Consider the following 10,885-nt stretch of genomic DNA (forward strand, 5'->3'; position numbering starts at 1 on the left):
TCTTTTGCAGGCTGGGGGCTCCAGCACCAGCCAGAGGGTATCCTCTCCACCTATACGGGACCCCTCTTTGTTGTTGTCGTTGTTGTTGTTTTTCCATTTATTTTTATTAGTTGGAGGCTAATTACTTTACATCATTGCAGTGGGTTTTGTCATACATTGAAATGAATTAGCCATGGATTTACATGTATTCCCCATCCCGGTCCCCTCTCCCACCTCCCTCTCCGCCCTATCCCTCTGGGTCTTCCCAGTGCACCAGGCCCGAGCACTTGTCTCATGCATCCAACCTGGGCTGGTGATCTGTTTCACCCTAGATAATATACATGTTTCGATGCTGTTCTCTTGAAACATCCCACCCTCGCCTCCTCCCACAGAGTCCACAAGTCTGTTCTATACATCTGAGTCTCTTTTTCTGTTTTGCATATAGGGTTATTGTTACCATCCTTCTAAATTCCATATATATGTGTTAGTATACTGTAATGGTCTTTATCTTTCTGGCTTACTTCGCGGGACCCCTCTTTGGAAGACTCAAGGACATGCCTCTAGGCACTAGGGCTCTGGGAGGGTTGCTGGGCTCCAGAGACCCCTCCAGGTGTCCGGCAGCAGTCAGGACATGGTCCAGCTTGGAGGGGACAGAGTGTCAGGGCTGCTGAGGATCTCTGCCTTCAGATCCCAGTGAGAAAAAGCCCGAGGTTCAGGGATGTTGAGTGACTTGCTTGAAGTCACCCAGGTTGAATGAGAAGCTGGACCTTTGGAATCTTAACACTGTGTTCTTTCCACACCCAAACCATTTGAAGTTGCAAGGTCGGGCTGGTAGCAGAGCAAATCAAGTGGGTCTGAAGAGCCTTTGCCTGGGTACCAGCTGGGGTGAACTCTGCCCCGAAGCAGCAGCTCTCGCTCTGCGGCCAGGGGGGCCCTGCCAGGGTACTGTGTACGTATAGCCACGTGGTGCTTTACAGCGCTGAGCTGCAGAGGCCTCTAGAACTTTTGATAGAAACTACACTGTGGGGCTGGAGGAGGCCTCCCACTGCTGGGCTTCCAAACAGCCCCAGTCTTACCGGCCTCTGATCTCATCTTGCAGGAGCTGCCCATCTGATCTCAGGGGTGCAGTTTTTACCTAAACTCCCGGAGAGCTTGGCTGCCATCCCAGCCCTGCCCTCCAGGCCTTTGCTGTGGACACATCACATGTGAGGACTTCCGGGGAAGTGGTTTATCATTTTCACATGAGAGTTCTGCCTTCTACAGTGGTACCATCAGGGTTCCCTTGGCAGCGTCTTTGTTGTTCAGTCACTTAGACGCGTCGCGCTCTTTGTGACCCCGTGGACTGCAGCATGCCAGTACAGCATGTTTTCCTGTACTTCACCATCTCCTACACTTTGCTGAAACTCATGTACATTGAATTGATGATGCTATCCAACTATTTCATCCTCTGTCACCCCCTTCTCCTGCCCTCAATCTTTCCCAGCATCAGGATCTTTTCCAGTGAGTCAACTCTTCACATCAGGTGGCCAAAGTATTGGAACTTCAGCTTCAGCATCAGTCCCTCCAATGAATATTCAGGACTGATTTCCTTTAGGATTGACCAGTTTGATATCCCTGCAGTCTAAGGGACTGTCAAGTAAGGGTCTTGGGATCCCTTTACTCTACGTTGGTGAAAATGGTGGTTGTAGCCCCGATGTCCCCGTGGTCTTAGAAGACTGAGAAACAAGCACGTGAGGCCTGTGGATGTTGCTGCCTGGGTGACCACACCCCTAGCCCTCCGTGGGGGAGTGCCACCACTTGCCTTTCCCACGTCTTCTCCAAGCATGTTCTCCTGCTCCAGCTGCCCCTTCCCTCCCCACAGCTTCTCTACCCTGTTCCCCAGTGACTGGGGGCTGCCCTGAGCCTCACCATGGGCCCCCCAGGCTGGGGACTGGAGAGTAATGCTATCTCTAATTGTGCGCCCCACTCGGCCACCATGGCGCAGAAACCTCTTCGTCTTTAACAAGCCTGGCTCCCTGGTCCCTGGCCCAGCCCCTCACACCCACACCTCTGTGGGGGCAGATATTGTGTCCCGGAGCACCTCCAGTCCTTTCTGCTACCCAACACCTCTCTCCTTTCCCCAAGTCGGTCTCCACCCAGGTCGCTCAAAGCTGGGTGGTCCACGCAGCTGCCCCAGCTCACCTTCCCTGCCAACAGTCGGATTCTCACCTCCTTTTTGACCTTGCTGGAACATTCGTCTGACCTAGCCTTCATCCTGATCTTTAGTACAGGTCAGGGTCATCTGAAAAGGGACCGGAAGTGGGGGAGAAGAGAGGACTCATGTCTGCCCAGGATCCATGATCGGTCCCAGAAGTACATGCTGGGGCTTCTCGAGGGGCAGGAATGCAGCAGGACCCTTCCTGGAGTTGGGGTCGAGCCTCCAACTGGTACCTCCAGATGGTACCCCAACTGGCACCATCCAGTTGGGGTGGTGCCTCCATCTCCTGCTCACCCAGCCTGGCCTCCTCCCCTTTGGTCCCAAGTCCTCCCCCTGCAAGAGCCCTTTGCCCTTTGGTAATTTTGGTAGGCAGAATTCTGAGATGTTCCCAAGACGCCCCGCCCTGGTGCACACACCCGTATAAAGCCTGTGAATATGATGAATATGACTCCTGCAGCTGGTCATGTTTGATGGTACAGTGGACTTCAGATAGGTTATTCCAGTGACCTGACCTCATCACACAAGCTCTTTATTTTTTGGTCTGTTGTTTTGGTTGGTTGTTTTTGGCCACACCACATAGCACGGAGGACCTTAGTTCCCTGATTAGGGATCGAACCCGTGCCCCGTGTAGAGGAAGCCCCAAGTCTTAATCACAGGAACACCAGGGAAGTCCACACAAATTCTTTAGAAGCAGAGCTCTGGCTGGTGGCAGAGGAAGTCAGAGACTCAAAGTGCAAGAAGAATGGCAAAGGATGTGCCTTTGTTGGCTTGCATTAGGGGGGACCACTTGGAGAAGAACGTTGGTGCTCTAGGAGTCTAGAGCAGCCCTCAGCTGACAACTAGCAAGGAAACGGGGATCTTACTCCTGGAGTTGCAAGGACAGAATCCTGTCCATCCCTGCCAGCCAATAAAAACAGGCGTGGAAGCGGATGCCTCCCAGAGCCCCCAGAGAACTCAGCCCTGCCAACACCTGATGTCAGCTTTCGAGACTGGACTTCTGACCTACAGACTCATGAGCTAATAAGTGACTACTGTCTTAAGCCACTTAGTTTGTGGTTATTTGCTGTGCGGCAACAGAAGACTCCTACTGCAATGGATTTGTTTTTTTGTCAACCGTTTATTGGACTGGCAACTCCTGGCAACAGGACATGAGAAGAAAATGAAAGGAACCTAGAGTGATCGTGGAGTACAGGTAACTGGGAAAAGTGAAAACGTGAAAGTGTTAGTCGCTCAGTTGTGTCTGACTCTGTGACCCCATGGACTGTAGCCCGCCAGGCTCCCCTGTCCATGGAATTTTCCAAGCAAGGGTACTGGAGTGGGTAGCCATTCAAGAAGATATCAAACTGAATATAAATAAAGTCACCTGGTTTCACTCACACACACACACACACACACACACACACACACACGTGCGCGCACACACACACACAAAGGGACTCTCAACTGGAGGTGACTCTTCTCCCCTGGGGACACCTTTGGCAATGTCTGGAGACATTCTTGAATGTCACAGCTTGAGGGATCTGCTGGCATCAAATGGGTGGAGTCTAGAGATGCTGCTAAGACCTTATAAGGCACAGGACAGCCCCCCACAGCCAAGAAATACCTGGTCCTGACCCAAAATGTCAGTAGGGTGGAGGTTCACACACACACACACACGAAACCAGCTAATACGGAGAGATAGTGCAGCATAAGCGCCGAAAAATTGATGCTTTTGAGCTGTGGTGTTGGAGGAGACTCTTGAGAGTTCCTTGGACTGCAAGGAGATCCAACCAGTCCATCCTAAAGGAGATCAGTCCTGGGTGTTCATTGGAAGGACTGATGTTGAAGCTGAAACTCCAATACTTTGGCCACCTCATGCAAAGAGTTGACTCATTGGAAAAGACCCTGATGCTGGGAGGGATTGGGGGCAAGAGGAGAAGGGGACGACAGAGGATGAGATGGCTGGATGGCATCACCGGCTCGATGGACATGAGTTTGAGTAAACTCTGGGAGTTGGTGATGGACAGGGAGGCCTGGCATGCTGCGATTCATGGAGTCGCAGAGTCGGACACGACTGAGCGACTGAACTGAACTGAACTAAAGGGCTAAGTGCACCATCAGGTTAGAGTCTTACCTTGAACTTGATCTTTAGCAAGACTCAGACTCTCTGGGACAGGCTGTAAAATAGAGTTAAGGAAGGCACCCACCTCCTAGAAGTAAATGTTAGTGTACAGAGCGCACAGGACCGCAAAGGCAACTAACCCGAGTGCTCACAGGAAATATCTACAGGGCTATTCTTGCATCAGAGGAGCTGGGGCAATTTTGGTTTTGTTGTTGCTTAGTCACTAAGCCGCATCCAACTCTTTGTGACCCCATGGACTGCAGCACACCAGGCTCCTCTGTCCTTCACTATCTCCTGGAGTTAAACTCATGTCCACTGAATCGGTGATGCTATCTAATCATCTCATCCTCTGTCGTCCCCTTCTCCTCCCACCTTCAGTCTTTCCCAGCATCAGGGTCTTTTCTAATGACACAGCTCTTTGCATTAGGTGGCCAAACTATTGGAGCTTCAGTTTCAGCATCAGTCTTTCCAATGAATATTCAGGGTTAATTTCCTTTAGGATCAATTGGTTTGACCCCCTTGGTTTATTTCTTTTAGTTTACTTCCCTATATTGTCCAAATTTTATATGATGGATATATTTGATTTTATTCTTTTGTTTTAATTTGATTTTCTTAATGGGAGGGGAGAAGAGGAAAAAAACTGAGGAACATTCTACAAAGCAACTGCCCTGTACTCTTAAAAAATGTTGTTGTTTGGTCACTGTCTTTTCTGACTTTTTATGACCCCATGGACCGCAGCTCTTCTGTTCTTCACAAACGTTAAAGTCTTGAAAAACAAAGTAAGGCTGTGGATTGTTCCAGGTTAAAGACTAAAGAGACCTAACAACCAAACATGAGGTGTGATCCCAGTTCACTGGGACAATCAGAGACACCGGAAAGGGGCTGGCATATCACATCCCAGGGTTGCACCAGTATTGCATCATGGTTGCCAGGCCTAAATTGGTAACTACTGTGGTTGTGTAAGACATGTCAGTTTTCTTAGGAGATACATGTTGAAATACTTGAGTGAAAGGTCATGACCTACGTAACTTCCTGCCAAATGGTTCAGAAAAAAAATGTGTATGAGACAGAAAGCAAATGTGGCAAAATGATAATTATTATGAATCTGAGCAAAGGGTGTATGGATGTTTATTGTACTTCTCTCGCAGCTTTTCTGAAAGTTTCTTGACTGTTAAAAACAAAAAGAAGGAAATTCCCTGGAAGTCAGGCACAGGTTTGATCCCTGGTTGGAGAACGAAGATCCAAAACTCCCAAAAGCCAGCCACGATGCGCTATAACAAGGTACCCCTCTCTCAGGAACCATGTGGCCTTCTCCAGTATCTGCTCCTTCATTACCAAGTAGTACCAAGGTACCTTTACAGGCCACTGGATAAATCAACTGGATTGTACTCATGCAATGGAGCACTGTGGGCAGTGAACGAATGGGAACAAACTATGGCTCCAGGAACCACCTGGCATCCACTCTACCCAGCTGCAAGTTTCCACTGATTCAATAAACGACCCCAGGCCAAATCAACACACACTGTTCTGGGCTAGGTACCTGGGTGATAGACAGCAGAGGAAGGCAAGGAAATGGTTAAGGTAAAGGTCAGCATTCTTCTTACCTGGGGAGGGGTCACTTTCAAGGACACCTGCAAGGAAACTCTGCAAGGCAGATTTTCTTATCTTCAATGGTGTTACACATGGACTCATTTTATACTCATTGAATATATACTATGCATTTGTTTTATACACAAGTAACAACAAACGTCCCACCAGAAACCTCACTTAGTGTGAGATGCGCGCTAAACACCTGGGACCCGCCGCTGCGTGCTGGGCGCTGACGGTGTCCAGCGGACCGGGAGGGGTCCGGGCGGGGCGGGGCCAGGGTATGGCCGCTGGGACCAGGGCTGGGCGGGGAGGCGGTCCGGGGCGCCCCCTGCTGGTGGCCGCTGGGAGTACGGCTTGCAGAAGAGCGGGCTCCCGGGCCGACCGCATGAATGCCAGCTTCCTCTTTCTGCACCCACCGTTGCCCCTGTCACTCTTTCCGCCCCTCCAGTGCTCACGACCTCTTGCTGGGCTTCACCTCAGCAAAAGCTGGATTCAACTCACCTTCCTCAGGGAACCTGTCCCGGTCAAGGCCACCCAACTCTGACCACTCCTTCCCTGACGTCCTTTCTTTGAGGGCGGACAGTTAATTTGTGTGTACTCTCAGCCGCCCTAGTCAGCATCGCCTTGGTCCATGGATGTGTGGAGATTGTGAGGAAGCGGCTGACTGGCATTTACTGAGGGCCTCCTCCCTGCGGGCTCTGTGCTGACTGCTCCAGGCTTCTGCCGCCCCTCCCCCAAGCATCTTCATTCGCAGACCTGCTCCTTCGGCGTGTATTTATTCAAACACCTACTCTGTGCCACTCTCGGAGGCTGCAGGAAACAAAGTCAGTGGCCGCTGCTCCTAGGGGTTCAGTCTGGGGGCAGAGCAGCCGGGTGTTGGCGATGGGGTTTAAGGGGAGCTCTAAGACAGGCCACAGAGCACCCTGGGGACCAGTGAGTGGGGGAGAGGGCGAAGCCGGCTCTAGTGTGAGCTGGGAGGCATCCTGGAGATCTCCAGGCTAGGTGAGATGTGCGCAGGCCCGGCGCCTGCTGGGGAAAGGCCATAAGTCAGTGGTGATGGAGTGATGGAGGAGCCCGGGAGAGGGAGTTGGGTCTGCCTCTGGCCTCTGAGAGCCTTCCGAGGGCTCTGTAGAGGCAGGTGGAGGAGGAAACCCAGAGCAGGAGGCTGCCTGCCACCCCTTCCCCCGGAAGCCAGCACTCTAGACCTGGGGCCTGACAGCCCCGAGAGGGTCAGAGTTCAGATCCTCCCCCCAGCCAGAGTTTGTCGAACGCCTAGTGTGTTGGGCTGCCAGGCCAGGGAAGACGAATGAGTCCCCGACTTTGCCCTCCAGGAGTCTGGGATCAACACAAGGATAAGATAAGCTCTTAGAGCTCTGAGCCCCGCACCGAAGGAGATAAGGCAGAGAGAGGGGCTCAAGGAGCTGGTACAGGTGGAGGGGAGCAGATTGTTCAGTCATAGGAGGGTCATCCCTGAGGGCCCCCAGCAGAGGGGATGGGGCCCCAGGGATCTGGAGCTGACAGACACCGAGAGCAAAGCTGCATGTGCGAAGGAGCGAGGGAAAGGGGGCTGATCCTTTGCCAGCCGCGCGAAGTCCTTAGAGGGAGAAGGTCGACTTGCTCTGTGACTTTAGCGAGATGCTCACCCTTTCTGAGCCCATGTTCTCGTCTCCCAGACCAGCCTCACAGCAGTTACCTTACAAGGTTGCTGGGGTGATTCCAGATGATTGATGTAGGCAAGCTCCCAGCACACAGAAAGGGCTCAAGAACATTCCATTTACTAAGCAATTTGGACTTTATCCCTAGGTCTGTGTTTCCAATGTTTAAATACTAATTTTTTAGCAGCAGAAACCTTTTTATTCAAATGAAAATGTTCCCAGAACCCCATGTTATAACAACCAGGCAGGAGCGAGGCTACTATGGGAGCCAGAGCAGGGGTGGGGGCCGTGCTTCTGTCCGCGGTGGGGCCTGGGCAGCCAAGAGGGCAGGAGGGGTGGGCGGAGCAGGGGCCTGGCTCCTGGGGGGCTCCAGCACAAACGAACCCAGAGTCCTTGGCTTCTCTTGGCCACATTGGACCACTGGTGGCGCTTCCTCAGGGTGTAAGGTGGAGGCCCAGGGTCAGTCCCGAAGTTTATTGAGCACACACCTGGGCTTGGCTTGGGCTGGGAGCTGAGCTCATAGGTGGTGGGGAGAACAGAAACACGGAGCGAATGCAGTGCTTGCAGGAAGCATGGGGTGCTGGGGGGTGCTCGCTGGGCACTTGCGGTCAAGTGGGCTTTAAGAAGGCTTCCTAGAGGCAGCAAATGATCCAGCAAAGCTTGGAACAGTTATTAACAGTAAGCAAGCCTGACAAAAAGGCTGGGAAGGGTGCTCAGAGGGAACCGCATGGCCTGAGCACAGACACACAGCACAGCCAGTGGAGGTGGAGCCCTAAAGCCATTCATTCATTTTCCCCGCGCAAGAAGGAAAACGGAAAGGGGGGAAGGGGGCAGGACTGTGGTCGACAGGTTTCACGGCCCACCAGGCACCCCCAGCCCGCCCCTTCCCCCGCAGGTCCTGGTGGCTGGCATTGAGGCGAACATACCTGTGACCTATGGAATTGGCAGCCAGAGGGGACACGAGAGCACTGGCTGTCAATTCATAGGTCAGAGCCCTGTGCACTCGGTCTCGGCAGCCTGCTGACAGCCCACTGTCCGTCGCCACCCTGGTGCTGGCAGTGTGGCCATGGGGTGGGGGGGGTCCCTGCTGGTGTGCTGGGCAGTCGCCGCTTTGCCTCCTCCGTGGGCGTGACCCCCACCCCAGATAACAGCAGCCCCACTGGAATTAGTGGTACTTCCACATGGAGTTGCTGTTACAGGGGGTGGGAGCCAGTTGGAGGCCTGGGCCCTGTCCTCATGGCCCCTGGTCCACAGTCTTTTTATGGAGGCTCCTTATCATCTGGGGCCCACACCTGGAGTCTGATGCCAGCACTCCTTCTGGGCGAAGTCCAGGCTCAACCCCAGATCTGCTCATAAAGCCGGGAGTGGCTCCCGTTTATAGCTCCCGGGCAGCCTTTGCCCAGTGACACCCCCACACCCTCTCCCCAAGTTCCTTGTTTCCTCGTTTCTTTCCCAACTAGAGCTGGGCCCCAGGTTCAGGTTTGCCGCTGCGGCCTCCTCTTTCTGCCCTTTGCCCACCCTTCCTGCTGCAGCCACAGGGCGGAGGAACAGTGAGGGAACACTGGGCATCTGCCATCTCCAGGGGCCTCTCTGAATGCCCAGCACCCTGAGTAGGGCACCAGACACGAAGCTGGAGATGAGACGGAGAGAATGGGGGGGGGCAGGCAGAGAAGGGGAGACAGAGAAAGTGGGAGAGTGAGGCCGGGGGGCCAAGAGAGGGCGATGAGAAGGGCAGGCAGAGAACGGGAAAGGGAGAGAGCTGGGGGGCGGGGAGCACAGGGAACCGAAGGTGCTTGAGACATCACCCCCCCACAGTGCTAAGCACAGTACTATGAGCCGCTGCCTTCTGGGAGAGTGCTCAGCACCTCAGTGGCCTGACAGCCAGCAGGGGCCTGGGAGCTGGGTGACCTTGAGCAAGTGGCTTAACCTCTCTGAGCCGCTGCTGGTTCTCATACCAGGGCGTGTGAGGTCACCCTGGCTGGCGAAATTGGGGATCCACCTTCCCTTTCACCTTTGGGTCTGCTCCCCCAGTGGGGAGAAGCGGGTATTGGTTGGGGTCCCTGAGCTGGCCCAGGGCCCCGGGGGAACAGCCTTCTCTCCTGCAGTGTGTTATCCCTATCAAACAGGCTGTGGCCCCTTAAAATGCCGGTCCTGTGAGGCCTAGGGCATTCTTTGGAGACCCCAAAGCTTCTGGGGAGAAAGAGGACCTGGGACTTGGAGCTTTTAGAGTGGATCTAGGCTATGGACCCCTTTCCCAGCAGTGGAAACCGGCCCTGGCGGGCAGAGGAGGCTGCCCAAGGTCAACAGGCTCTTTCGAAGACCCACAGGCAACACCAAGTACCTGGTCTGGCAGAGGCAGGAGCAGCGGCAGAGATGCCGCCCACCATCCACTCAGGAGTCCCGACTCTTGTCCCATTGGTGGAAACCGAGGCCCAGGGGCAGAAGGGACTTGCTTGGGTCACCCAGGAGTGGCCTCGGGTCCCTTCCTTTCTTCTTAGAAGGGCTGGGCTCGGGAGCATCCGGGGTGGGAGGGCAGAGGGGCTGCAGGGACCTAACCCCTCAGGGAAGGCTCTTACCTGGGTGCTGGGCTGGCCCTCGGGGCACGAGGAGGAAGTGGGGGCCACTCTGGGCCCAGCGCCTTTTGAGCCGTTGGCCCAGCCCCTGGCTGCAGTTAATGATTACCCTGCCGCCTGTCAATACCGATCACAAGTGCAGTTCGAAGGGCATCAAACCCTGGACTGTGCTCGGGCAGGGTGGGGCAGTTCCAGGAAGCATCAGCCTGGGCCCCACCTGCCTCTCCTGGTGGCATCAAGATCCCAGCCATCAAAACCCTGCTCCCCTGTCACGGCGTGGCCCACCGCCCCACGCGACCGTGGGCAGTGAGGACCAGGGGGGCTGCTAGGACAAAACTTCTGCCCACTCACTAGGTGCCCAGGTCCTCACCGAGGGGCCACCAGGGACACAGAGCGGGTTGGGGGGCTTTACTGACACCTCAGAAAGGTGAGCCTTTTAACCTGGGCCTCAGTTTCCCCATGGGCCCTCCCATCTCAGCGCAGTGCTCCTGGAGAACGGGGTGGGGAGGGGCCCAATAGAGCGGCCCCTTCTTCCTTGTTCACCAGAAACAAGGTAAGAGGTGTTAGGAGGGGGCGGGCGATAGCCGTTTCCCCGACCCTGAGTGTTTCTGGGCAAAAATCACTGTCAGGCCCCCTTCCAGCCAGTGTTGCCCCCAGCGCCCCTCCCCCTCCAGGGTGCAGCTGGGACCCCAGGGCAGAGGTTCCAGTCACCTGAAAACCTGCTAAGGAAAGCAGGCGCGGCCCCAGAGGCCCCAGCCTTCCAGGAATGGCCTTGACTGACCCTCGCGGC

This window comes from Odocoileus virginianus, chromosome 28 (assembly GCF_023699985.2).
Source record: "Odocoileus virginianus isolate 20LAN1187 ecotype Illinois chromosome 28, Ovbor_1.2, whole genome shotgun sequence".
NCBI classification, from domain to species: Eukaryota; Metazoa; Chordata; class Mammalia; order Artiodactyla; family Cervidae; genus Odocoileus; species Odocoileus virginianus.